The 24601-nt window shown below is 44.8% G+C and overlaps 1 protein-coding gene across 5 annotated transcripts in view; it reads left to right on the top strand.

The window, feature by feature from the left end:
• The window catches only part of SHROOM3 (shroom family member 3), a 170283-nt gene that overhangs the window by 78761 nt on the left and 66921 nt on the right, over positions 1–24601 (top strand). Inside the window, exon 1 of one of the 5 annotated variants that reach the window (XM_027087655.1) lies at positions 23901–24096. The exons of the other annotated variants lie outside the window; for them this stretch is intronic. The gene's annotated coding sequence lies outside the window, so the exon portion shown is untranslated. Of the gene's footprint in view, positions 1–23900; positions 24097–24601 lie in introns of those variants that run through there. 5 annotated transcript variants of the gene reach the window in all.

Here is a 24601-nt window from a genome sequence, read left to right on the forward strand (position 1 = left end):
GAACTCTGATGGTGTTTGGAGGCTAGAATCTTTTCTTAAAGCACATTGTTGTAGGTTTTTAAAAAATAAGAGGAGACGAATTGGCTTCAGTCAATAGTTAAAGTGAGACGGCCAAAAAAGTAAACAGCAGCTACATTTAATTTCCCTGTTTTTATTTTGAGAGCCAAAGACGGTAACACTTCAAGACCAATGAAGCTGCCAATTAGCTAGTGGAAAATTTTATTTTTGAAAATAAGTTTACCAATGAGGATAAGGTGATTTTTTTTTTAAACTTTAAGCACCAAATAGGATTGAACTCCTTTTGAAAAATATGTAGACATTAAATACCATGTTGTCTAAATTTCAGTAGCAGTAAATCATCAAAGCAAGTCATTTACATTTCAAAAATTCCAATTGGTTTTACCTTAGCAACTTTTCTTGTTTTTATCTCTTGAAGTTACACTTCTGTAGCACCTTGGGTTGTTCTTAAAGCAGTGTATGGCAACGTTGATGTCATTTAAATATTTAAAATATTTATGTGTATTCAAGATTCATATAACACAATCTTAGGAAGAAAACCTAGTTAGTAGAATAGATGTCTTGATGCTATGAATAAGATTCATGAGATGTCCTTTTTGAAAGGCCTAAAATTCTGATATAATGGAAAGACCAGAAATGCCAAATCAATGAGCAATTAAAAAAAGAAGTAATTTTGGTTTTGTTGATTTTTGTATCGTTACGAAGAAATCACTGTTGGTTTCTTTAATGAATTCTCTTGGTCAGAGAAGCGGCTCTTTACGATAAATAAGTCAGAGGTTTGTAAGCAGTGGAATAACATGATGCTTTCAAACATTAAGACAGATTTCTGTAAACCATTTGTTCAGTTTGTATGCCAGTTTATGACAGTATCACCTGTCTCTGTTTCCAGTTCTGCTTTCTCCTTATGTATTACATATGATCAGATTCAGATACCTCAACTCCGCCTTAAAACCCTCCACCTATGGCCCCCTAGGCATGCAGCTGTTTTCATCCCGTCTACTCTGCCCAATCTTTCTTCCTTTTTATCCCTCATCTCCTGCACTATCTCAGTGGCTCTTTCTCCCCACCTGGTCACCGTGCAGGCTGTCAGATGAGGAAGCAATTCTTCTTAAAATACAAGCTGCAAACCAATGACAGAAATTGCACTGAGCTCCGTCCCTAAATTGGTGATGCTTCCCCTTCCTCACACCTCCCCCAACTCCTTATTTATCTTCATCTATATCTTCAGACACTTAGGCATATTTTTTCTGGAAAGAAAAAAAAAAGTTTATAGCTTCCATCATAACATTTTGGATTATGTCCCAGAAAAGATTACAATCCTCAGTTCTTATGCTTCTTGGCCATCATCAATTCAGACACTCAGTTCCCTTGACGGGAAATAATGTTCACACTTCTGCGCAGGCCCAGGTTAGGCTGAGAATGCTGGCTGGCTCTGCCCTGAATGCCCTTGCGCATGCCACCTCTCCACTTTCCCGGTGACAAGGACATACCGGTATTTGAATGCACTCCAGTTCAACCCATGCTCTTAAGGACCTGTCACTTCTGGAGTTTTACCTTTCAGGGTTCTGCGCCGTCAGTCCTCATTGTCACCTAGATCGCATGTCTTTTTCCCAGAGTCAAATGCCCTTCACATACCAAGCACACTTCACCTTCTTCCGGAAGGTTGCTGCCGCTGATGGGAGGCGGCAGCGGTTTGCAGTTCACATCATCCCCGTTCAGAGCTTCGGGGTTGAAAAGGGAAAACCCTTTCGCCAGCACAAACAACTACAATCACTTTTAAGCCAGTGAGATTTCATTGTTTGAATTGTGCTTGACCTGTACTTTTTACAAGTGAATTTACAAAGTGGATTTTCTCCCCTGAAATTTTGCTTGGTGACCAAAATTGAAATGAATACCCAGAGTTGAAGATTTTACCATAATTCTCTGACATAATCATTATTCTCCTCTATACAAAGTTAATCGTGATTATAAGAGCAGCCTAATTAATAAGAGCTAACATTGAATAAGCACTTACTTTATGCCAGGCATTGTTCTAAGTGCGTCATTGAGCCATAGACACACTTATGGGAGAAAATATCTTTCATTTTTTAAAAGACTGACTATAATTTCTGTTTTTTGTTTGTTTGTTTTGTTTTTGCGGTACGCTGGCCTCTCACCGCTGTGGCCTCTCCCGTTGCGGAGCACAGGCTCCGGACACGCAGGCTCAGCGGCCATGGCTCACGGGCCCAGCCGCTCCGCGGCATGTGGGATCTTCCCGGACCGGGGCACGAACCCGTGTCCCCTGCATCGGCAGGCAGACTCTCAACCACTGCGCCACCAGAGAAGCCCTATAATTTCTGTTTTGAGACCTCATTCAGCAAGGAGACAGAAACAATATCAGCCAGTCCGTTTCCTCCAGCTCCTAGGGTTGCTGCTGAGTTGTAAGGTGCTTAGGCAGGGTCCAAGTGTGTGCGTGTCTGTGTGTGTGTGTGTGTGTGTGTGTGTGTGTGCATGCACCCATGTGTGTGTTGCAGGGAAGTCGAGTAAAGTTGCACCTTTGGTCTCATGTCACCATCTCCGCATGCTGGTATCTGACATGTCTGATCACATCCAAGCTGGGATGCTGGTGTCTGCAGCCTCCTCAGATCCATCTAGCATCTATGCCCTCTTGGCTTTACCAGAAACATTCTGCCTCTCCTGGATCACTCTGGATTGGGAGGATTGCTGAAAGCGTGAGCCTGTCTCCCACCTAGGTGCACCACATAGATGTTTCTGTGACTCCTACTCTATGATGAGGTTTTCACTTAACAATCTGGACTTCTCTCCACATCCTTACCTATAGGTCCACCTCTTTTCTTTCAAATGCTGCATGATATGCTTCACAATTAATTTAACCATTTTCTATATGAATATTTGGGCTGCTCCCCATCTCCAGGATGCACTTCTAATCTTTCAACCAAGACCTTCCAAAGAGGATGCTGTCAATCCTTGTCTCCTGGATGACTTGAAGCTGCTGACCTAAGTGACTGTTACTTAATCAGTAACCCCCCTCACCCCATAACACTGAAAATGGCCTTTGTCTCCTATGTTTCCATGAGGACAAATACTTGCTGACTACCTTCACTGTCAAAAGCTATCCCTTCAAGTCTTATTCTGCTAGTTCTGTTGTTGTTCTGTTCTTCCTTTTTGCTTCTATTTAGACCCATACAGTTTTGATGCTGGATCCCAAATCTGACCCACAAAGCCATGCACGCTGCCGTTGAGTGCTGTACTAACATGCATTTGCAGCGACGCAAATAGTGACTGAACATTTGCCTAACTAGTCCTCCTCTCTCTTTTCCTTGGGTCCTGACCTTTGCAAGATTCTAAGTAACTTTATGGGTAATAACCAGGTGCATAAAGGCCTTTCCTTGGGACCCTGGTCCTGGGGCTAAAAGAACAGCAGGAAACACAGAAGTGCCCTTGTCAATATGAATCAGCTGCTAGCAGCAGAAGATGCCTTAAATAAGGAGAGAAAGGAAGGTGTCAGCACAGAGGACTTGCAGGCTCAGTGGGCTATTTACGAGAAAGGTCTGTGATAGAGGGGTAACTAACTCTGAGAAGCTGAAAGAAATTATAGGGTTTTCCCCTTTCTTGTTACACTCATCACTTCATGAAATAAATTATTTCCCAGGTTTGAAGCAGTCTTAAATGCATTTCCTTACTTTCAATTTCCATTTTAACATTTTATTCAGTAGGATGGTTATTCACTTGTTTTTCACATTTTTCTGTGAGCAGTTCAAAAAAATCAAAATATTTATCAAAGTGAGTACTACATTAGAAGTTATAAAAAGTTCACACTAAACCCAAATACCCACTTGAGAAGGAAGCACACCATATGTTCTTCCTAATATTTTCTCTCTGAAGCAAATAATCTGTGTTTCAAGTGTATTCTCTCTCTCTCTCTCTCTCTCTCTCTCATTTATTTATTTATTTGGCTGTGCCCGGTCTTAGTTGTGGCATGCAGGATCTTCAGTTGCGGCATGGAGGCTCTTAGTTGTGGTGCACGGGATCTAGTTCCCTGACCAGGGATTGAACTTGGGCCCCCTGCATTGGGAGGGCAGAGTCTTAACTGCTGAACCACCAGGGAAGTCCTTCAAGTGTATTTTTTCTTGATTGTGTTTATATTGGCCATTAAATAGTCCCTAGAACTGATTTTCAATATTCAACAGATGTTGACATTGTTTTCCTAAGGTGTCAACTACCAAAAGAAGAGCACAGATGAACCAGGGAATTTATTGTATAGCTGTGGCAAGAGCTTGTTGTTGTTGTTATTTAGCAAAGGCTCTTATGTTTCAAATAGTTATATTTTTCACAATAAAACATTATTTATTTGGAATAATAGAAAGAAGGCCAAACGATTGGTAAGAAGTAATGGTTGACTATTTCTAAGTGAAATTTAGTTTCATATTCTAAAGTATAAAATGGTAGACTATTTCTAAATGAAATTTAATAAAGTACAACATATACTATAAAACTTACTACTGTAATATAGAAAAGAAACTAAATTTGTGAAAAAAATTTCAAAATCTGAATCACGTATATGATTTCTATATGTAGTTTCTTTCAAGGTATAATTAATTAAATGTGTTAGACTAATTGAAATTAAATAATTCAAAGAATAACCGCTGAAGCTGGAATTTAGAGCATATGGAAGTCATCCTAAATTTCTTAAGCTTTTTATTTGAAAAAGATACTCATTCTCACAGTTTCTCCTTAGTAATAAGACCTGACAATTATAGTGGAAAAACAAACTTCTAAATGTGTATACAGTATGAATCAGGTCATTCTGAATTATGCCAGGTCCTCAATTAGAATAGTCTAATTTGATTTTAAATATTTTTAGGTTATCATATTTAACTCAAACTTAAATTTGGATTTGTAGGTTGAAATATTTATGTGAGATGGGGGGAAAATGATTTGGCCGATGATTGCATACAGTGCCCGTGCTGGCTGCCTAAGGGGCCAGTCCTGTCTCCAGCCTTTTTATTTTTTTATTTTTTTTGGCTGTGCTGGGTCTGCGTTGCTGCGCACGGGTTTTCTCTAGTTGCGGTGAGCGGGGGCTACTCTTCGTTGCGGCGCGTGGGCTTCTCATTGCGGTGGCTTCTCTTGTTGTGGAGCACGGGCTCTACAGCGCAGGCTCAGCAGTTGTGGCGCACGGGCTTAGTTGCTCCGCGGCATGTGGGACCTTCCCGGACCAGGGCTCGAACCCGTGTCCCCTTCATTGGCAGGCGGATTCTTAACCACTGCGCCACCAGGGAAGCCCTTCAGCCTTCCTTTCGACTCATGACCCCTCTCCCATTACCACCTGGTTGCACCTTCCACGCACCCCCTGTCTGGTATGTCTCTCTGTAGGTGAGCGCTGTGGTCCCCACGCTGCCAGGGACTTGTTCCCGTGTCTCTGGTCTTTTCCTCCCACCACCTGCTCCAGCATCAGAGAAGACTTGGGGAGGGGAAGGGCAAAAATGTGTCTCTTTCCAAGTGTAAATCTTACGGTACGTAAATTATATCACAATAAAGATGTTTAAAAAAAGAATCATGGGGCTTCACTGCCACAACAGTGAGAGGCCCGCGTACTGCAAAAAAAAAAAAAAAAAAGTGTTTTTCCAGAATCTGCGGTACAGTGGAAGCCCAGGGACTTCCCATGGTAGTGATGGATTTCACTGGTGTAATACAGGCTGTGCAGGAGCTAAAAGTTGGATCCAAAGTACTTTTAAAACATTTTTTTAAATTAAAGTATAGTTGATTTACAATGTTGTGTTAGTTTTTGGTGTACAACAAAGTGATTCTGTTTTGTATAGGTTATACGTTACGACAAGATATTGAATGTAGTTCCCTGTGCTATAGTGTAGGACCTTCTTGTTTATCTATTTTATTATATACAGTAGTTTGTATCTGCTAATCCCCAACTCCTAATTTATCCCTCCCCACCCTCCCGTTCGGTAACCATAAGTTTATTTTCTATGGCCAAAGTGTGTTTTGAATCACCAATTTAAAGTGATGTTTCATGCAGGAGTGGAGGGATCTGGTCCACCCTTATGAGATTTCACCTGACCCTGAGCACTTAGAAAACAAGATAAAGTAGCAGCAGGAGAGGAGGTCTTATCTATTCTGCCTACCGAGCTCCTGGCTGTGTCCTCAGCTGATACTTCTTACTTCCTCAACATGGTGGCAGCGGCAATATGCTTGCTAAGCTGTAAGGACTGACCACGTTGTTTAAAGCTTAAGTTCTGACCATCACCTGCTTCCACCTAAAACTAGACTCCTACAGGACATTAGGACACAGGACAGGCAACATTAGCCTCCCTGCTTCTTACATCTGGCAACAATGTGTGTGGGTACCTCTCTGGCTGTGTGGCAGGTATATATATATTTGTACATGCTTGTGATACCACAGTGAAAACAAAATACAATTTTTTTTTTCTTTTTTTGCGGTACGCGGGCCTCTCACTGTTGTGGCCTCTCCCGCTGCGGAGCACAGGCTCCAGACGCGCAGGCTCAGCAGCCATGGCTCACGGGCCCAGCCGCTCCGCGGGCATGTGGGATCCTCCCGGACCGGGGCACGAACCCGTGTCCCCTGCATCGGCAGGCGGACTCTCAACCACTGTGCTACCAGGGAAGCCCCAAAATACAATTTTAAGGGAGATAATACCTTGGGGAGGGGGAGCCTGTCCATGAAGATATCTGTAAAGAGGCCTATTTAGTTGTTGCTGTAGCCCCTAATGGCTTCTGCATTCTGCCGGGATATTACAAAGAACACAGCCAAGTAAAGGCAAATAATATTAACTCTATGGGAACTGAGGCTTCTACTTCCTACCTAATTAGGCATTCTCTTTTCTGTGTCTGTATGTGTATCGCCTTAAATATAGAACCTGAAATTTTAACAGGCATTTTGCTTGAGAAGTAATAAAGCCAATCTCAAACCTTACTGTTATTTTAATCGCTGGAGATGACATGTGAAAGCAATTAAGAAAGGTACTCTCTAGGAAGAAAGAAAATCTTACCTCCCTTGAAAGAGGCTGGAAAAGCCTTTGAAGAAAGATGAAGCTGAAAATAGCACATAGCTTCCTTAAGAATATTAAATGGGCGCCCCTATCTTATCCTAATACAAAACAAATGCAAATGTACATATTGCCTAAGACCCTGAAGTTTGCAAAGCTGAATCCAAAATCTCCTGAAAGATCACAGTCATAACCACTGAATAATCACCTGTCTCTCATCTAGAGAAGATGCTCCTGGAAACAAAAGAACTGGGAAGGGAGGTTTCAACAGCATTAGCGTTCAGCAACAACCTGAAATTCTCTGGTTGATTTATACTGAAAAAGGACACACTCTCCGTGGATGGTTATTTTCCTTGTAATGTGAGGTGCTTTTTTAAAAAAAAAAAAAGTGAACTTTTTACCTTGCTTCTTCATTCGTGCTTCATTTGATCAATTACTAACTATATAGCCCCTGAAAAGCGAGCGCGGGCTTCTTGAAGTGGCTCTTTTCCTTTTGGCTCCCTCTTCATTTCAAAATGGGCGGGGAGGTGGAGTTAAGACACCTTTCTGACTGTGAACCGATAAAGCAGGGCCTGAGAGTGTGTGCGTCGGTCCCCTTAATACCACGAGGACCCGAGGACGCTGACTGCGGAGGGGCTAGCGGAGCCCGACTCTCGCAGCCCAGAATCCGTTTTCAAACCTTAGGGAGCCAGCGCTGCCATTGAAATGCAAATCTCGTCCTGAGCGTCCGGGCCAATCCGGGAGGCTTCCTGTGGGATTACCTGGTGGCGAGCGCCGAGCGAGCGCGGATCCTCCGGCGCGGCCCCTGCGGCCGGGGAGGCCTAGTGGTCGGGTTCCCCCCGCACCCTCCGGGCCCTTCGCCCGGGTTCACCCCCAGCAGCCGCGCGCCCCGGGCCCGCCGCACAGCAGCCGCTGTAGCCGGGGCGCAGCGCGCTGGGCGCGGCCGAGCCGCCCATTGTTGAGCGCGGCCGAGCCCAGCCGACTATGCCCCGCGCCGTCTCCTCGCAGCGGCGGCGAGGTTTGAACTTGGCGTCGGCCCGGAGCCCAGCGCGGCCCCGGGGGGAGGCGGCGGCGGCCCGGCCAGCGGCGGTGGGGAGTGCGGGGCTCGGGTCCAATTCCCCGGGCCGGGGGGGGGGGGGGGGGGGGGGGGGGGGGGGGGCCCGGCCGTCTGTTTTCTAAAGGGTGTCTATTTCGGTCCCTGCGGCGACTCTGGAAAATCCTGCCTGTGAGGATGGGTCCCCGGGCGGGCTTTCTCTGCCAGCTGCCGGCCTGATGGCGGGGTAGGTGGCGCGCTCCGAGGGTCTCCTGACACTCGTGGGCCTTGGCCTTTTTCTTCTTTTTAAAAATTTTGTTAGGAAGGCAGAAGGTGCCACTCCAAGAGGAAAAGAATTGCAGATTATTGACAGCGCGAAAACTTTTCAGAAGAAATGATCTGTGAAATATTTTAATTTTGATAAATTGCTTCCCACGAGGGCTCCTATTGAGTTTAGAACGACTTGCCTTTCTTAATGTTACTGGATTTGTTTCCGTAGGAAAGATCCCAAGTGTGCTTTTGAGGGGCATGCCTGCCCCTCCCCCCTTCCACTTGTTCCAGATCTTAAGGCGATTTCTTTTTAAAGTTGTGTTCTACTGTCATGCAGCAAAACTTAAATCATGAAAATGAAATTATACCTGACACATGCTTTACCCTGAGTTCCCAGAGAGATTAAAAGTGCTTTGCTGAGGAGTGGGAGAGAGGTTATAAAATTTCAATACATCCAGCATCCGGTGGGAGTTAGGGTGGGGTGTGACCATCTCTTTCTCTCCGATGTATTTCGGCGTTACTTATTTATTTGTTTGTTTATTTTAATCGTAGTATTGTGGTGCACTTCTGTGCATGGAGGCTTTTGAGAGGAAGGGAATGGGAGCCCACATGCGTATAATCTCCATGGAGAGATTGCTGTGAGACATCAGAGTGCAGCAGGAAATCTTAGCACAGGGGCATCTAAAGAAAGTTCTATGCGTCTCCTATTTCTAGCTAGTTAATATTTAAAGGCTAAATTATCGTTTCCAATTCAAAGCACATTGGTCAGACATATGGCTAAATCTTCCCTCAAATAATCTCACCAGAAGGTGGTTTACCTTTTCATTAATTTTGATGGTTAATGTTTGTCTTTTAAAATCTTTTTTTCATTATAAAAATATTACATGATTGCTGCAGAAAAGGTGGAATATACAGAACTAAGAAGGAAGTAAACTGTTTATAACAATAACATTTACGTTCTATTTGCTAAGGCCTAGTTTTTCATGGAAGCCTAGTTATTTGAAAACTTTGCAGCTGTGAACTTTTTAAAACTGCTAACAAACCTGGTTTAGGAGCTTAAATTAGGAATTGACAAGAAAACAAATTTGTACTTTAGAAAATGTTATAACCAACAATAACTTATTCACATGGTTCATGGTTCAAATAAACAGAATTTATTGTGGCACTTTCTCTTGAATCAACTTTCCACATCTGCTCCAGACAAATGGTTTCTGTTTGTATAGCCTGTTTTGTAAATACATCTCTACCATGAAGGCAAAGTGCCCAGACACATACCCCTTTCCAGTGCTTGTAGCTAGGCTCATAGAGTTAATATTTTTATTGGTTTCTGCATCAGAACTTCCTCACCGTACGCTTGATAAAACCCTGGAGAAGGTTACCAAGGGACGTTGTAGAGAATTTACTTCCCTGGAGATTTTAAGAATAGGATAGGCATCCATCTGCCTAGGATGGCTTCAGTGCAGTACTGTTTGGATAAAGGAAGGCTCGGTCACCTCTCAGAACCCCCAAACTGAGGAATTCTAAACAAATTTCAGTCCTCGATAACCTGGGACCAAAGGAAATAAAGAAAACACCTGAGCCCAGGATGTGGTGAAGCCCTGTTTTGATTTTGATGTAAAACGAAGATTCTCCTTTGGTAAGAAAGATTGTAAATTGTCTTCAGGACTTGCCAGTCCTTTTCTATTGATGGATAGAAAATCAACAATGATTTATTTACTTTCTAAGAAGTTCTAGGTTGAGGATAGTGTAAGTTCTGTAACTTAAAGTAAATGAATGAATTGATTCATGGGAATTAAAAGTTCTGCCTCCCAAGGCCGGAAGGGGTGTGTGTGTGTGTGTGTGTAATAAACCGTGGAGCTAAGGTTGGTGTGCCTGAGAGCTTTCTCCACTTTGGACCCAACCTTCTTTTCAGGCTCCTATCTTGTGTGTTCAATCTGGTTACATTTTTACATCAACATCTTGCTTTCTCGTCAAAATTTATTCTTGGCTTTCCATTTCCAATGGAGAAACTATGTAGTGCTTTCACCAAAACCAAGTATTCCTGTAACTTCTATTGGAGGCTGCCCCCCTGAGCTCCAGCTGTGCTGCTGTATTGCTGGTGATTTTCAGAAGGTCAGGATTTCATGGGTTGCTGCTTCCTCCGCCCTCCTGTTTGACAGAAGTATCCTGTAATTCTAACCACTGTGTGACCTCAATTGCAGTGACACCTTCCTCCCTTTCCGTGGTCACTTGATGAGGAACGCCCGCCCTCCCTGCAGGATCAGTGGGAAGGGTTCACTTTCTAGGAAAGGTCATGTCAAAAAGAAAATGGGAAGTCAAGAGTCTCCTGGCTGGGCAGTTTTTCACTCCACCTCACACCCTTCAGCTTGTCCTATTTCTCCATGCATGCCAAGCATGTTTTCTTATGCTATGGTAACGCCCAAGAAGGAATAGGAGTATGAACAGTGGTCTTCATTTGTTCAACAAATGTGGGAGGTAGCCCAGCAACTGGAGATGGGTCCTCTGCCCTCAGGGAACATGTCGTATTAAAGGAGAAATCAAACAGGTTAATAAGCTAGTGTCATTCGCAGGGAGTAGAGTACAGGGGTTAAGAACTTGGGTTTGTTGTAAAGTTAAACATACATCGACCCTGTGACTTAACATATCCACGCCTAGCTGTTTACCCAAGTTGATGAAAACAAATGTCCACTAAGAGACTTGGACAGAGTGGCCATAGCAACCTTATTCGTAATTGCCAGCAGCTGGGAACAGCCCTATGTCCATCAACAAGAAAATGGATAAACTGTGGTACAGCCATACGAATGGAATACTACTTGACAATCAAAAGGGATGAACTTGTGATACATACAACAGCCAGGACGAATCTCAACCATTATGTTCAACTGAAAGGAGCCAGACACAAAAAGGATACACAAACAGTTCTATTTATGAAGTACTAGAATAGGCAAAACTAATCTGTGACCGCAGAAGTTAGTGGTTGCTTGGGGTAGGTGGCAGGGTGGGGGAGAGTTTGAGTAGAAAGAGGTAAGAAGAGACTTTCTGGAGCCATAGAAATGTTCTGTGTCTTTATTTGCATGATGGTTACACAGTATCTAACTCCATGGAACTGAACACTTAAGACATGTATTTTATTGTATGAGAAGCATTAGCTCAATTAGAAGAAGAACTTAAGTCCTAGGGATAGACAAGGGTATACATCCCATCTCTGCTTGTAGGTTTACGTTACCTTGGGCAAGTTATTAAATGCCTCTGAACCCGGAAACGTTGGAAAGGAATAAAACATCTCCTTCATATAGGGTGGTTGTAAGGATTGAGTTAGATAATGAAAGTATTTAGCTTAGTTAAGGACTCAATAAGTGTCAGCTAATAATTCCATGTACTGTGATAAATATGTGGTTTTGGTGTTAATGATAAAGTTATTTGCACTTTTTGCGAAAGCCATCTCATTTATTTACGATTATGTAACATATTAACCGATATCCTTAGCATTGTAGGTGTCTTCATTTTAATGGGTCCTTTTTCGAGGTTGTAGGGAGTTTAAATTTAAAGTTCTTGCCTATCTGATCAAAATACCAGTGGGGCTTTGCTTTGCCAACAGAGGTAAACCTCAAAGAGAGGAGATACTAGGTAAACCCCTCTATTTATTTATTTATTTTGGCTGCGTTGGGTCTTCGTTGCTGCGCGCCGGCTTTCTCTAGTTGCGGCGAGCGGGGCTACTCTTCGTCGCGGTGCACGGGCTTCTCATTGCGGTGGCTTCTCTTGTTGCGGAGCATGGGCTCTAGGCACACGGGCTTCAGTAGTTGTGATGCGCGGGCTCTAGAGCGTAGGCTCAGTAGTTGCGGCGCACAGGCTTAGTCGTTCCCCAGCATGTGGGATCTTCCTGGACCAGGGATCGAACCCGTGTCTCCTTCGTTGGCAGGTGGATTCTTAACCACTGCACCACCAGGGAAGTCCCATAAAGCCCTCTTTTTCTGAGGACTGATTTAGTGGTAGCAGTTGAAGCTGAACTCCCAGATTAGGCTCACAGCATTCACAGAATCCAGGTGAAAGGTTTACATATTATAAACTCTTTCCAGCGATGTAGGGGGAAAAGAAAAAACGATCTCTGTATAATGTGCTTTTTTTTTTTTTAAAGGGACACATTGTATAACTGGAATTTTCAGTAAAATGCCTTGCACAGAGTGGTAAATATAATACTAGTTTACTTAATCTATTAAGCTTCAATTATTTAGGTTCAACAGAGTGTTTGGGAAAGATGATATAAACTTTTCCAACTCCAACAGAGGCATTTTGTTTTTAGGTTGTTTTAATTCATTCACTAAACATTTATCCAATGTTTACTGAGAACATATTAGCCGCTGGGAATTCAATGATAAATAATAAGTCATTTTATACTCAAGGGTTCATAGCTGCCTTGATTGTGAATGTGAATGTGTGTCCATTTCTCTTGGACTTTTTTTCAGAGCAGAGGAGTCTCTTAGGGTAGTTTTGTTGGCATTTTTTTAAAGCCTCTTGCTTAAGGTGGAGGTTTAAAATCCTGGGGTCTTTTCACCCCCATTGGTACTATTTTCTTAAACACCAGAATTTCTTCTTCTTATCCTTACTAAAAATAACAACAAAATGGTCTCCTATAAAGGCAGTGTAGTGTCGTGGAAAGTGTCTTAGAAGGTGGAAACAGAACCACCTGGGTTTGAATCTGAGCTCTACTACCTACTAGTGATTTAGGGTAAGTTCTTAAATTCTTTAAGCCTCAGTTTCCTCATCTGCAAAATGGTGATAAAAGAAGTATTAATATAGATCAGATTAGGCTGTTATAAGGATTAAATGACAAAATACATGTAAAAATAACTAGCCTGGCACCTGGTGGGTATTAATATCTATCGAGTACTTGCTAAGAGTAAAGCACTGTCTGAAGCTCTTCTTGTATCTTCCTTGCACTCCAATGAGGTAGGCACTGTTATTGCCCCCTTTAGAGGTGAGGAAACCCCCAAACACAGAAGAGATTAAATAGCTTGCTGAGGGCATGGAGGTGCCAGGGTTGGAACCCCACAAGATCTCTCCTCTCAATTGAGGAGGTTCATAATAGATGTCAGTTACTTTTCCCTTTTAGGTAAAATTATTTTAAGATTTCATGATTGCAGGGAGAAAGTTACACCAATAAGTGGTGCTGGGGCGACCATTATGGGCTGTATGCAGGTGAACGCTGGTGATGGAGAATTGGTATGTTCTTAAGTGGTCGATGGACCTACTTTCAACTTTGTGGAGCGGGGCTTACAGCAGAGGCGCTCATAAACATGTCAGGGTCTTTCCCCAGCCCCTCAGCAGTCTTCCTGTGAATGGCCCTCTCTGGCCTGTGAACGGAAAATGTGGATTTGGCCTAGACTTTGTGGAGCCCGTGTAGGGATTGACATAGGTGTGATCTTATCTTGGTCTCCACCGGAAGGCAGGGTGAGAAGCGTGCTCCAGAGCCCTGAAAGTAAGAGGAACAGTAGGTCCTTGTTGCTTATTTATTTTATGTATAGTAGTGTGTACCTGTTAGAATATATATGCGTATACACACACACACACACACACATATACACACATAACTGAATCACTTTGCTGTACACCTGAAACTAACACAGCATTGTAAATCAACTATACTTCAAAAAAATAAGAGGAACAGTAAACTGTTGCCCCCGGGATATTTTGCGTTCCCCATTTTCATGGCTTTTCCTCAACTGCCAGATTCTGGAGAACCCTGAGTTAGAACTTTAAATAAGAAGAAATCCCAAGTGGTAGATTGAGAACCCTACTGATTTAATGCAGACATACAAAGTCACATCGGCCAATTAAAATAACATGTGGATGCCTCAGGGGGAAGCGTTAAATATCTCTACAGACACGATTCCCTGTTTAGATATGAGCCTTTTCACTTAATCCCCACCCTGCCCCACCAGAGTACAGGTTTTTGTGCAAGATGCTCTGTATTAATGTTCTCAACACCCATGCCTCTCCTCTGCAGCGTAGCTTGACAGCCGGCATCTCAGGACCATTTCCTCAATCGCCCAGGTCTGTTTAAGACACGCCAGAAAGCCCCCCAGCAAGCAGAGTGGGTGCCGCTGGGGGCAGTGGGCTGAGGCCAGGGGGCATGAGGAGGATCCCCTTTGCAAAGTGCTGCTTGTATTAGAAGGAATGTCACCATGTACCAGTTTTGTCCACCCAAGTGAGCCACGTTATCTCAGGGCAAAGTTCCTGGCAGACGAGACTTCTGGGGCTCCGCTCTCTGAAGGGGAGAAAAGAAATCTGGAGGAAGAACCTACAGGGGTCTTGGCACTCTGGTTGTCGCTGACCCCTCGAGGCTGCTTGGCTCTGTGCAAGCTCTACCTGTCGCTAGTCTGATCCACAGTAACTGTGCTCAGCTAAAGTTAGGAGAATCGCAGGACTGTCACTTGAAGTCCCACTCTGCCTGTTCCCCATCGCCTCCAGCCTCTTTCCCTCAACTTGAAGCCCTTTGTATCAGTTCCCATGGTTACCTCTTCACCACTGGCAGCTGGAATTCCACAGTGGGAGGAGGCCGCCTCCCCTCTGAGCCAGGTCTGTCTGGGGCGGAGGCCCCCGATCCGCCACTGGTTCATGACATGGGGTCACAGTCCGGTACCTTCTCTTTGTCGTGGATTCTGTACCTTTCCCAGGCTTGGCATGCTGGCGTACTAGTGGGAGGGGAGACCAGGGGTGATGCATGGCTCACAGGGTGTTTCCTGCCCTCGGCTGGCCTGCCGGCTGCCGCCTCCTGTATGTTGGTGCCCAGGGGAGGGGGTAGGACCTGCTCTGCCCAATCAGATAAAGATGACCACTCACTTTCCCACCTGCTTTCGCTTCGGCTTTTGTGCCCAGTACCACCTGTTTATGCGTAGTTGACATTCACAAGACCAGGCTCTGGTCTGGAAGGAATTGGTATCCAAGGCCAGTTTTCCTCCAGCCTGGAGGACCAGGTGGGCACAGGAAACTGGGGGATCATGTGGGGACCTGAGGTTCAAGAGCAGAAAATGACTAGCTCAGAGTTTGTCTTGAAGCTGTCACTTCAGATACCATCTGAGGCCCAAATTCGTTCTCATTTAGGGTTCCACGGGCCCCAGAGCTGAAACAGGAATTGTTAACTACGAGTGGAAATTAACCAGCCCCGGTGGTAAAGGTGAGGAGAAGTGGCTACCAATAGAAGCCACCGCAGATCATCGCTCCTGAGGAAGCCAGCACTGGAAGAATTGTTGTGCTTTTCCTGGGATCAGGCAGCTCTGTTTTCTAGAGTTTGTTCCGTCTGCAGATATCTGAGCCCCTAGGTGATATGGCTGTTGTAGGTCGTGGTCAAGGGCATGCCTTGGAGCCTTTTAGTGTGTTGGGTCTGTGTTTTACCGCTCTACTTGTGATCTCGAGCGATTTATTTAAATTACCTGTGCCTCAGTTTCATTTTCTGGGAAGAGGGAGGACACTCCTGAGGGTTATTATGAGGATTGCATTTGTTATGTAAAAATACTTCGTAAAGTGTAAAGTCCAACACGGGTGTCAATTGGGAATATTTTTTAATGATGTTTTGAGACTGCCATGCTAAGCTAAAGACAGATTTATGTCAGTCCCACTTTTGTGTTATGTATGTCAGTGGGTCCACAATTCCCTGGAGAGGATAGGGTAGTGTTGGGGTGAGTGGGGACACACAGGATTTTTAAAAAGAAAAGAAAAGAAAAAAAGAACTCTGGACTGTATTACACTAACCCTATAGTCATCAAAGGAAAGGAAAAATGGTGGGGATAAGTAGAAACTTAGCCAGTGGAACCATAGTTACAAACACCTTGAAAAAGTGTATTGTAAACCACAAACAATTACTTTTCCACAAATTGACTGCAATTTGGTACCTTGCCTTCCATTTAAAATGTGCTTCCAAAGAGTATAAAGCAACAGCCAGGGGAAAGCTTGGGAGACAGAGTCCTACTTTGGATAATAGCAAAGGTTGGAAACATTTAGGTTTGAGATTTGGAGGCATTTAAATAGCATGGAATGTCTATTATCTACCCTAAAAAGCAGAAAGAATCTTGGATATTGTGGACACAAATGCAGTTGGCATGAGCTTAAAAAAAGTGCATGTGAGCTTCTTTCTAAGACCCAGTAATCCTCTTGGGCAAAGTAAGGATTAGGCCTCCCTCACAAACAAGGGGGTGAGTTCATTTTTGCTAAGATTCCTCAGCTGTTGCCAAATTTAGCCAGGGACCTATTTTCTCCCAATGAATGACCACGTCCATTTACATTTTTAACGTCTACCCCCTCTTCTCCAGGCAGGTCTAGGACAGGAGCAACTTATTTGCAAGTAGATGGGAGAGAGACCCTGTCTCCCACAGACCGCATTGCCATCCCAGGGACCTTAGAGCCAGAGCCCCTCCACCCACTTCTGCCTGCAGGAGGGCAGGAGTCTCTCTCCCCAGAGCCTGACGTAGGAGGACTCCAGGGGCTAAAAAAAAACTGGGCCCAAGCTCATCATGTTTTTAAAACAGCCATGCAGACACTTTTGCTGAGTGCCATCCCTACCCACTGCCTGAGGCTCCCTCTGGTGAGAGGAGGCCTCCAGAAGAATTCCTTAGGCCAATTCTGCCTTGATGTTCCAGGAACCATTTCTTTCACACTGGTTGCTGGGTCCTCTGCGCCAGTCTGTTCCTAAGGGGCCCAGGTAATACCCCATATTTCCTGTTCCTATATGCAAAAACCTCCACTGTGGCATTAAATATTTATATCCCTCGCCAAAGGCTTTGGACATTTGCTGTTGCCCTTTTTAAGGAATTAAGGAGCCGATCGTTATAGCAGCATCCTGTCACACCCCTTGGGTGACTTCCCATATTCACCTCTCTCATGTAGGTCACTTAGATCAAATGATAATAGCTCCTGTCTTGTAGTGATTATCACATGCCCGGCTTACTAGTCCCATAGCCGTGTCACCAGGCACATCATACTCTGTCCCCTTTTTACAGAAGAGGCCCTGAGGCTCAGACAGAATAGTGGCAGAGTTCAGATTGGAACCCAAGTTGATCTGGCTCCAGATTCTTTGTGTGTCTCTCCAGCAAGGCTGGAAGTCAGAAATTGTCTTCTATTCTGCGTAGATTCCAGCTTGGAATCTACGTGTAGAAAGTGCTCATTACTTGTGGACGGAGATACTCGAGAAATCGTTTTCTCACTCAGGATTTGTCATTTATGCCCTTTCCCCCCCTTGGTTTGTAGACTGTTAACGGTAAAAGGAACCCTAAAGTACATCTGTACCAACCCAGTGCAGGCCTCCTGGCCGCCGCTCCAGTACTATTTCCCTCTATAATAGTTCGTGCATATATGGCCATTTTTGGTGTCTACTTAGCCATCCAAACTCCTTTTCCCTAATGTTTTGTGGAAATAAGGGAGGAAGTATTACCAAATCTATTCTCCTGTGTTACTTCCACTGGGTCAATTTATTTTTTCTTTTCATAATTGAAAAGTTGGTTGTTTTGAGGATGAGTACACAGACATTTCAGTTTGCACACAATTCTTAATGTATGTACCAAAAATCTAAAAAATTGTGTAGTTGTGATTCTCTTCTGAACAGTTATTCCGGCGACTTTCCAGCTTAAAATTCGGAGGCAAATTTTCCTTAACAGGATATCGAGTACCAATATGTTTAAATTTTGGTATGCTGTTATATCGTAAGTTGCACTAATTCATGATTTAATACCATATACACCACACACTTAAATTTTCAGTTGTTCGTAGCACATTTACAAAGTTACTAGGAAAACTGGATGACCATGACCGAAGATGTTACAGAGTGCACAAAATTCTGACAAGGAGAGCCAAGATCAAGGAGTGGTTTGCTTTAGGAAACAATTCTACCAAAAACAACTTGGGAAGAGACGTAATTTAAAGTGTTCAAGACATATTACATGCACTACTGACTCCAAATTAGTATGCTTTGTATTATAGGATATAAAAATTACCCCCGTCTATGGAATGTTAAGTTGACACCCAAGATAATCAAAGCCTCCCATGTTCAATATCCCACTATCTTCTGGCTGTACCGAAAAATAAACAGTCAGCAACTGATTTCACCTCTTTAAAAATGGGATGAGGTGGGATTCCCTCCTTCTTAAAAATGTTTCTAGAGCTACTAAAAAACTTGCATTTACAAAATAGTTGATAAAAACTTTCCTCTGGAGTATACAGGAAGGGAGACAGGGACCACTGATAAGACCGGGTGTATGATATTAATCAGACTCGGCTTCTTTCTCTGCTGCTTCATCGGGGAGGCTGGACTCTCCTTGTTTGTAGTTTCTCCGTTTTCTGCTGGTCCATCTTCTTTAGTCTCTTGTTTAGCCACTTTGGCCTGTTTTCCCTTTGCTCCCCTTTCCCCTTTTGTTTACACTTTTTGGTCTGAAGATTTATCCTTTCCTGCCACCTTTTTTAGCTTGTTTCCACTTTCTCAGGAGCTGGTCTCCTCTTGGGCTCCTCCTTCGCTGAGCCCTGGGTGGATCTGACCTTCCTCTTGGGCATCGTGGAGGCAGGGTGGGCATGTGCCAGGTGCACCGAGAGCCTTCACAAAGCTGGGCTGCCTGGCCACTGCCCAAGCTGCTGGGACCCCTGCCATGTTGCTTCTTGTTCTCTTTCTTGCTCTTCTCATCTCTAGTAGATCCTCTCCAACATGCTCTCCTAGAGGTCGTAACTGGTACTACACCGTGCTGTGTGGTCTGGGAGAGGGAGGTCTTAGGCATTTGGACTGGGAGGTTTTCTTGTCTAAATAGGCTTGTCACCATTGCAAGCCTGATGCCTAATCCATTGTGTGGTCCCTGGTTGAACCTTAGCGATTGTTGATTGAGTGAATGGATGATTGGGCTGGGTGTAGCAGTGTGCTCTGAGTCTCAACATGAAGCGTGTCCTGTATCAACAGGAAGTTCCGGGTCAAGGTGCAGTCTGGGTGGCATGGGGGAGGAGCCCTCCAAAATCTGGTCTCATCATTTCTCTAGATCTAGGGGCATTTGGGCTAGGGCCAGAGAGGGGACCCGTCTGAGCAGTAGCCGTCAGTAACTTTTGACTTTCTTCTGAAGAAGCTTTCCCTTTAAAGAAGCTTTGGTATTGTTTGTCACCTGTGTCAGAGGATTTTTAGGATTGTAGACTCTAAAGGCAATATGATATGAAAGAGGGAGCATGAAAGTTAGAGTTAGGGACCCTGCCTTCATGGAGCTTACAAGTCCTGAGCTCAAGCAAGTAACTATCCCTGTCTGAGGCTGTCTCTACATCTGTTAAGTGGGGATAAATAATACCTGCCGTTCTTGCCCTTTAGCATTATTATGAGGGCCAAATGGACTCATGCACAGAAGGTACTTTCAAGCTATAATGGATAATATTAAAGTATGGAACTGTTATGTTTCTCTGGACACTAGGGAGAGGAGAGGGTGGGAGGGAAGAAAGACAGAGGCCTCACTTTCTTAAGACGATTTCATCACCTGATACTGGTTTCCCAGAAATCTTGCTTCCTCCTCCAGGTATTTTTCCACGGTTGTGAGGGATCCCAAAGTAAACCCTCCACCAGCGTGAAGTCTTTTCACTGCCCAGATTTACTCCCAGGGTAGATAGCTCCACTGCCATTTCCCGACAAAGGTTTTCCTTTAAAACTACGGAGAAATGAGACCCATTCTAGTAAGGAAAAAAAATAAGGCTAGTTTTGCTTTTTCTGATAGTTAAAATAATAAATGTTCATTGTAAACTGTTTGCAAGGTATAGAGAAAGAGAAGAAAAATATCACCCATAATTCTATCACCCAGTAGTAACATTCTGGTACTTTTTTTGGTCTTTTGTCTTCATTAGTATCTTTTTGTCTCATATGAATGGAAAAAGGGTCATGTGGCAGAAATGCCAGGCAAGTGTGGATTGGCATGTGGCTGATGCCTAAGAAAAAAGTCAGCAAAGTCCCGGGACCCTCAGAGCCATTTCATGAGGAGTGGCATGGTCTCCGGCCAGACTTCTTTCTACTTGTTTTCTTTCTTTTTGCTTTCTTTATCTATAAAATGAGGATCATTGCTGTCTCAAATGATAAGATTAATGAATAACTTTTTAAAGCACAGTATCTGGTACATACTCTGTGCCCGAGAAATGTAAGTTTCCTTTCTATTGGTAAGAAGTGAACGCTGCCAGGCACTGTTCTAAGTGCGTTACACATATTAATTCATTCAAGCCTCACAACTATCCTTTGATGCAGGTGTTAAGATTATCCTTACTTTATAGAGGAGGAAACTGAGACACGAGAGGTTGAGTGACCTGCCCAAAGTCAAACACCTACTAGGCGACAGAGCCAGAATAGGAACCCAAGCAGAGTTACAGCCTGCTACTCACTAGAGTTGATTTGAGATCAGACTCAGTGTTTACGGCTAGGGCCAGATGCTCCAGTGGTAAAGAGATCACCAGTTTAATATAAGCCCTTGCATGAGGGCCCTTGGTTTTCGTTTTTTTTTTTTTTGTTTTTTTTTTTTTTTTGTGGCACGCGGGCCTCTCACTGCCGTGGCTTCTCCCATTGCGGAGCACAGGCTCTGGACGCGCAGGCTCAGCGGCCATGGCTCACGGGCCCAGCCGCTCCGCGGCATGTGGGATCTTCCCGGACCGGGGCACGGTCCTGTGTCCCCTGCAGCGGCAGGCGGACTCTCAACCACCGCGCCACCAGGGAAGCCCAGGCCCTTGGTTTTCTTATGCACTTGCCCTGGGCTAGCTATGTCATAGGGCCCAGTGGGTGGAGGAACTGAAGTCAAAAGTAAATCCAGAGCAGATTAAATATTTAATAGGTAGGTTAAAAGATTTGGCTAATCATTTGGCTTTTTCCCCTACCCACCCTTTTCCAGTCTCCGTGCAAGGCTGGCACAGAGGTCACGGGCTTAAGATCTGGAGATAGTTAGGCTTATGGTTTCAGAAAGAGTCAGAAATATGCTGACTGTCAGTGGTATAAATTGTACACTTGATCCATTTGGGAGGTTTCAGGGGAAATCAAGTGAGAAAAAGCATCAGCAAGAGGAACAGGAGGTACAGACAGACACAGGGCCGAGACATACAGAGCACAGCTATGCATGGCTGAAGGGTTAGGTATGGCCCCCCTGTAATAACCATGCTGCCGAACCAAGGTGGGTGAGCAGAAGGGTTTTTGAGGACAAGTAAAAGGCATGCTTATGATGGAACGCACTGGGTAGGATACAGGCCTGAGAGAGTGCAGTGTGAACAGCTTCCTAGACGGTAAGTCATCATTTAAAAAACAAGAAAGGAGAGTAATGAAGGGACAGTGACCTGAAAGGTTAAGTCTAAATACATAGGTACCAAAAGGCCAGCAATAGAAACAAGGAGCTTTTAAAGAAAGGGCAGTTCATTGAGAATGTCTGTGAAATCTTTGGTAAGTGCCCAGTCACCAGCAAATGAAGAACAGCTACGTTAGGCTAAGAAACAAACCTGAACCTACGGGCATCAGTTCTTAAAATCGTCCTCTGCACACTGAAGAAGCCGAGAATCCAGGCCCTCTCCGCCTCCCAGAGACTGAAGGGAAGAGTGCTGGGGAGCCTGAGGTGATGATACAAGAGGCCTGCTAACAGGATGCAGAGATGACGGTGGGACCAGTTTCCCGCGTGATGGATACAGAGTGGCACAAAGAGAAAATAGAAACCCAGGAAACCACAAACACGGCTTTTCATGAAGCAGATTGTGAAAATGAATACACGCAAGCACCTAGCCTAAATCCGAAGGAATTTCTCCAGAGGGCTCTGAGGACAACTTAGCCCTGTATAAATGCAGGTCTGTCTGCTTCATCTCAAAAGGCATGCTGGCCGCTTCGAAACATAAGGCAGCGAAACTGCGCTGAGCTGCACCAACTGTTTGTCGAAGGGCTTGGCCCGTGGTCCCCCAACACTGCTCTCGACTCCACGAAAGCAGCTGTTGATGACAGGGACCAAGAGTTAGAGCCGAATTCTACTTTCACAAAGAAATTGACTCACAACCTTATGTAGAAAGTGGCTATAAGGAAAGAGATCCCTACCTTCCCCCAAACATGTATTGGAAACAATTTAATGCCTTTAAGGGTTGAAGGGCAGAGAGCCCCACCTTGGGTGCATTCCACAATTATTCCCTTTACAATCAACTATGATTCATTCTATAAGTCTGTGTTGTGTGCCTCCCATGACCCACCCACTGTGTCAGGCCCTGGGTATGTAGTGGTTTAAAAGCACAAAACTGAAGAAAAGTCAGCCATGGGCCCTGTTGCACTTATTGTCCGGTACATACCGTGTGCAAATGAACATTTACATGCGGCTCCACGTGCAACCAAGGGAAAGACCAGGTGCCGGGAAGAGACTCTTTGAGGTGGATGAAGCCATCTCTGAGGAGGTGATGTTCCACCGGGGACCAGAAGACTGAGGAGGAGTCAGCCAAGCAGAGAATTGGGAGGAAGACTGTTCCAGGTGGAGGGAACCTCATGTTTGAAGTGGAGAGCTTGGCAGGCTTGGGGAGCCCAGGCCAGGCCAGTGAGGACAGGGTGAATGAGAGGGGAGATGTTAAAGGGTGGGCAGGAGCCAGGTCACTGGAGACCTCACAGCCAAGTTGGATTTCCTCCAGAGTGCATGGGGAAGCTACACAAGTTTTATTACTAGAGATGATGTAATCCACTTATTTTTTAAAGGTAGTGCTGGCTGCTGGGTAGGTGCTGGGTTGGTGGGGACAGGAATGGATGTGACTGTCAAGGAAGCTGTTCCTGGATAAAACACAACCAAAAGGACGAAACTGCTGATTCTGAGAACCAAGCTCTTCCTAAGGTTGTAACGGTCCATGCTAAGGAGATAGGAGCCCCCCTGCCCATCCCCATTTAAACGCAGTAGAAACCAGGAGCACAAGGGATCTGGAGAGACCACGATATTGGGCCTAGCCCAGCTCTGTATGTCTTTCTCTCCAGCTTTCCTGGACCCTCCCCAGTTTTCATGGTGCTCAAGAGAGCTACAGGAACAGAACGATCCAGAACCTTTTCTTCAGTATTGGCTGAAACTCAGTTCAGAAAGCAGTTAAGGACTCTATTAAAATACCAAATAGTAAAGCAGTCCGTATATATTCATGAATTATGACTAGCGAGGGCTGGGAATATGAATGTACTCATCATAGAAAGTAGAAATACGTAGGTGGTTGGCGTGGATCTTTTGTTTAACTATCTGGCAAAGAAAGATGATACTGGGATAGTGGATCACAGTCTTTTTTTTTTTAATTAATTAATTATTTTGGGGTATGTTGGGTCTTCGTTTCTGTGCGAGGGCTTTCTCTAGTTGCGGCGAGCGGGGGCCACTCTTCATCGCAGTGTGTGGGCCTCTCACTGTCGTGGCTTCTCGTTGCGAAGCACGGGCTCTAGGTGCGTGGTCTTCAGTAGTTGTGGCTCACGGGCTCTAGAGCACAGGCTCAGTAGTTGTGGCGCACAGGCTTAGTTGCTCCGTAGCATGTGGGATCTTCCCAGACCAGGGCTAGAACCCGTGTCCCCTGCACTGGCAGGCAGATTCTCAACCACTGCGCCACCAGGGAAGCCCCACAGTCTTTTTTTTTAGCCCCCGTTAAATCTTCTCAAGTCAGCTCGGATTCCTGTTTCCTCACTCATAGTTGGTGATACTGAGACTGGAGAACAGCAAGAAACAATATTAAAAAGAGCCTTCAAAAACATCTCATAAGTCTTGCCAACAAGATTCACTATGGAATTTCTTTTCACTAGAACATGTGAGTTTAAAAATGTGTATTTGTTGTCCAGGTGATTCCAGAAAGAGGTGATTCCAGAAAAGGAGTGCTCTGGGTGCTGGAGATTCTTCCTGCGCTCCTTCCAACCTGTTTCCTCCTTGGTGTCGTGCATCCAGACAGCTCACTCGGGAGCCAGCCCATCCAGGGTGGGGGGAGGTGAAGATTAGCAGGGAGGCTGTGCTGTGACTTAGCCTGGGGGCCGCCATCAGCAACAATCAACCCCAACCCTGGTTTTATGAACCCTCGCACCCAGCTGTTAACGTCAGCTGGTCCCCTGGAGGGCATTGCTGGGGTGCTCATCCCTGCTAGGGTTGAAAAGGATCACGCACTGAAAATCCTTAAAAAGATAAGACAGTCTCGTGTTCTTGCTTCCATCTCCTTCCCATTTGCCTGCTCTTCCTGCCAGCCCTTTACTCCAACAGCTTTCACCCTGGACTTTCCGTCCCTTGGTGCCTCCCAGAGAGGGGGGAGGGGTAAGGAGAGAGAA

The sequence above is a fragment of the Aethalodelphis obliquidens genome, unplaced genomic scaffold (assembly GCF_003676395.1).
Source record: "Aethalodelphis obliquidens isolate GAN/ISIS:26980383/991018 unplaced genomic scaffold, ASM367639v1 scaffold59, whole genome shotgun sequence".
Classification (NCBI taxonomy): Eukaryota; Metazoa; Chordata; class Mammalia; order Artiodactyla; family Delphinidae; genus Aethalodelphis; species Aethalodelphis obliquidens.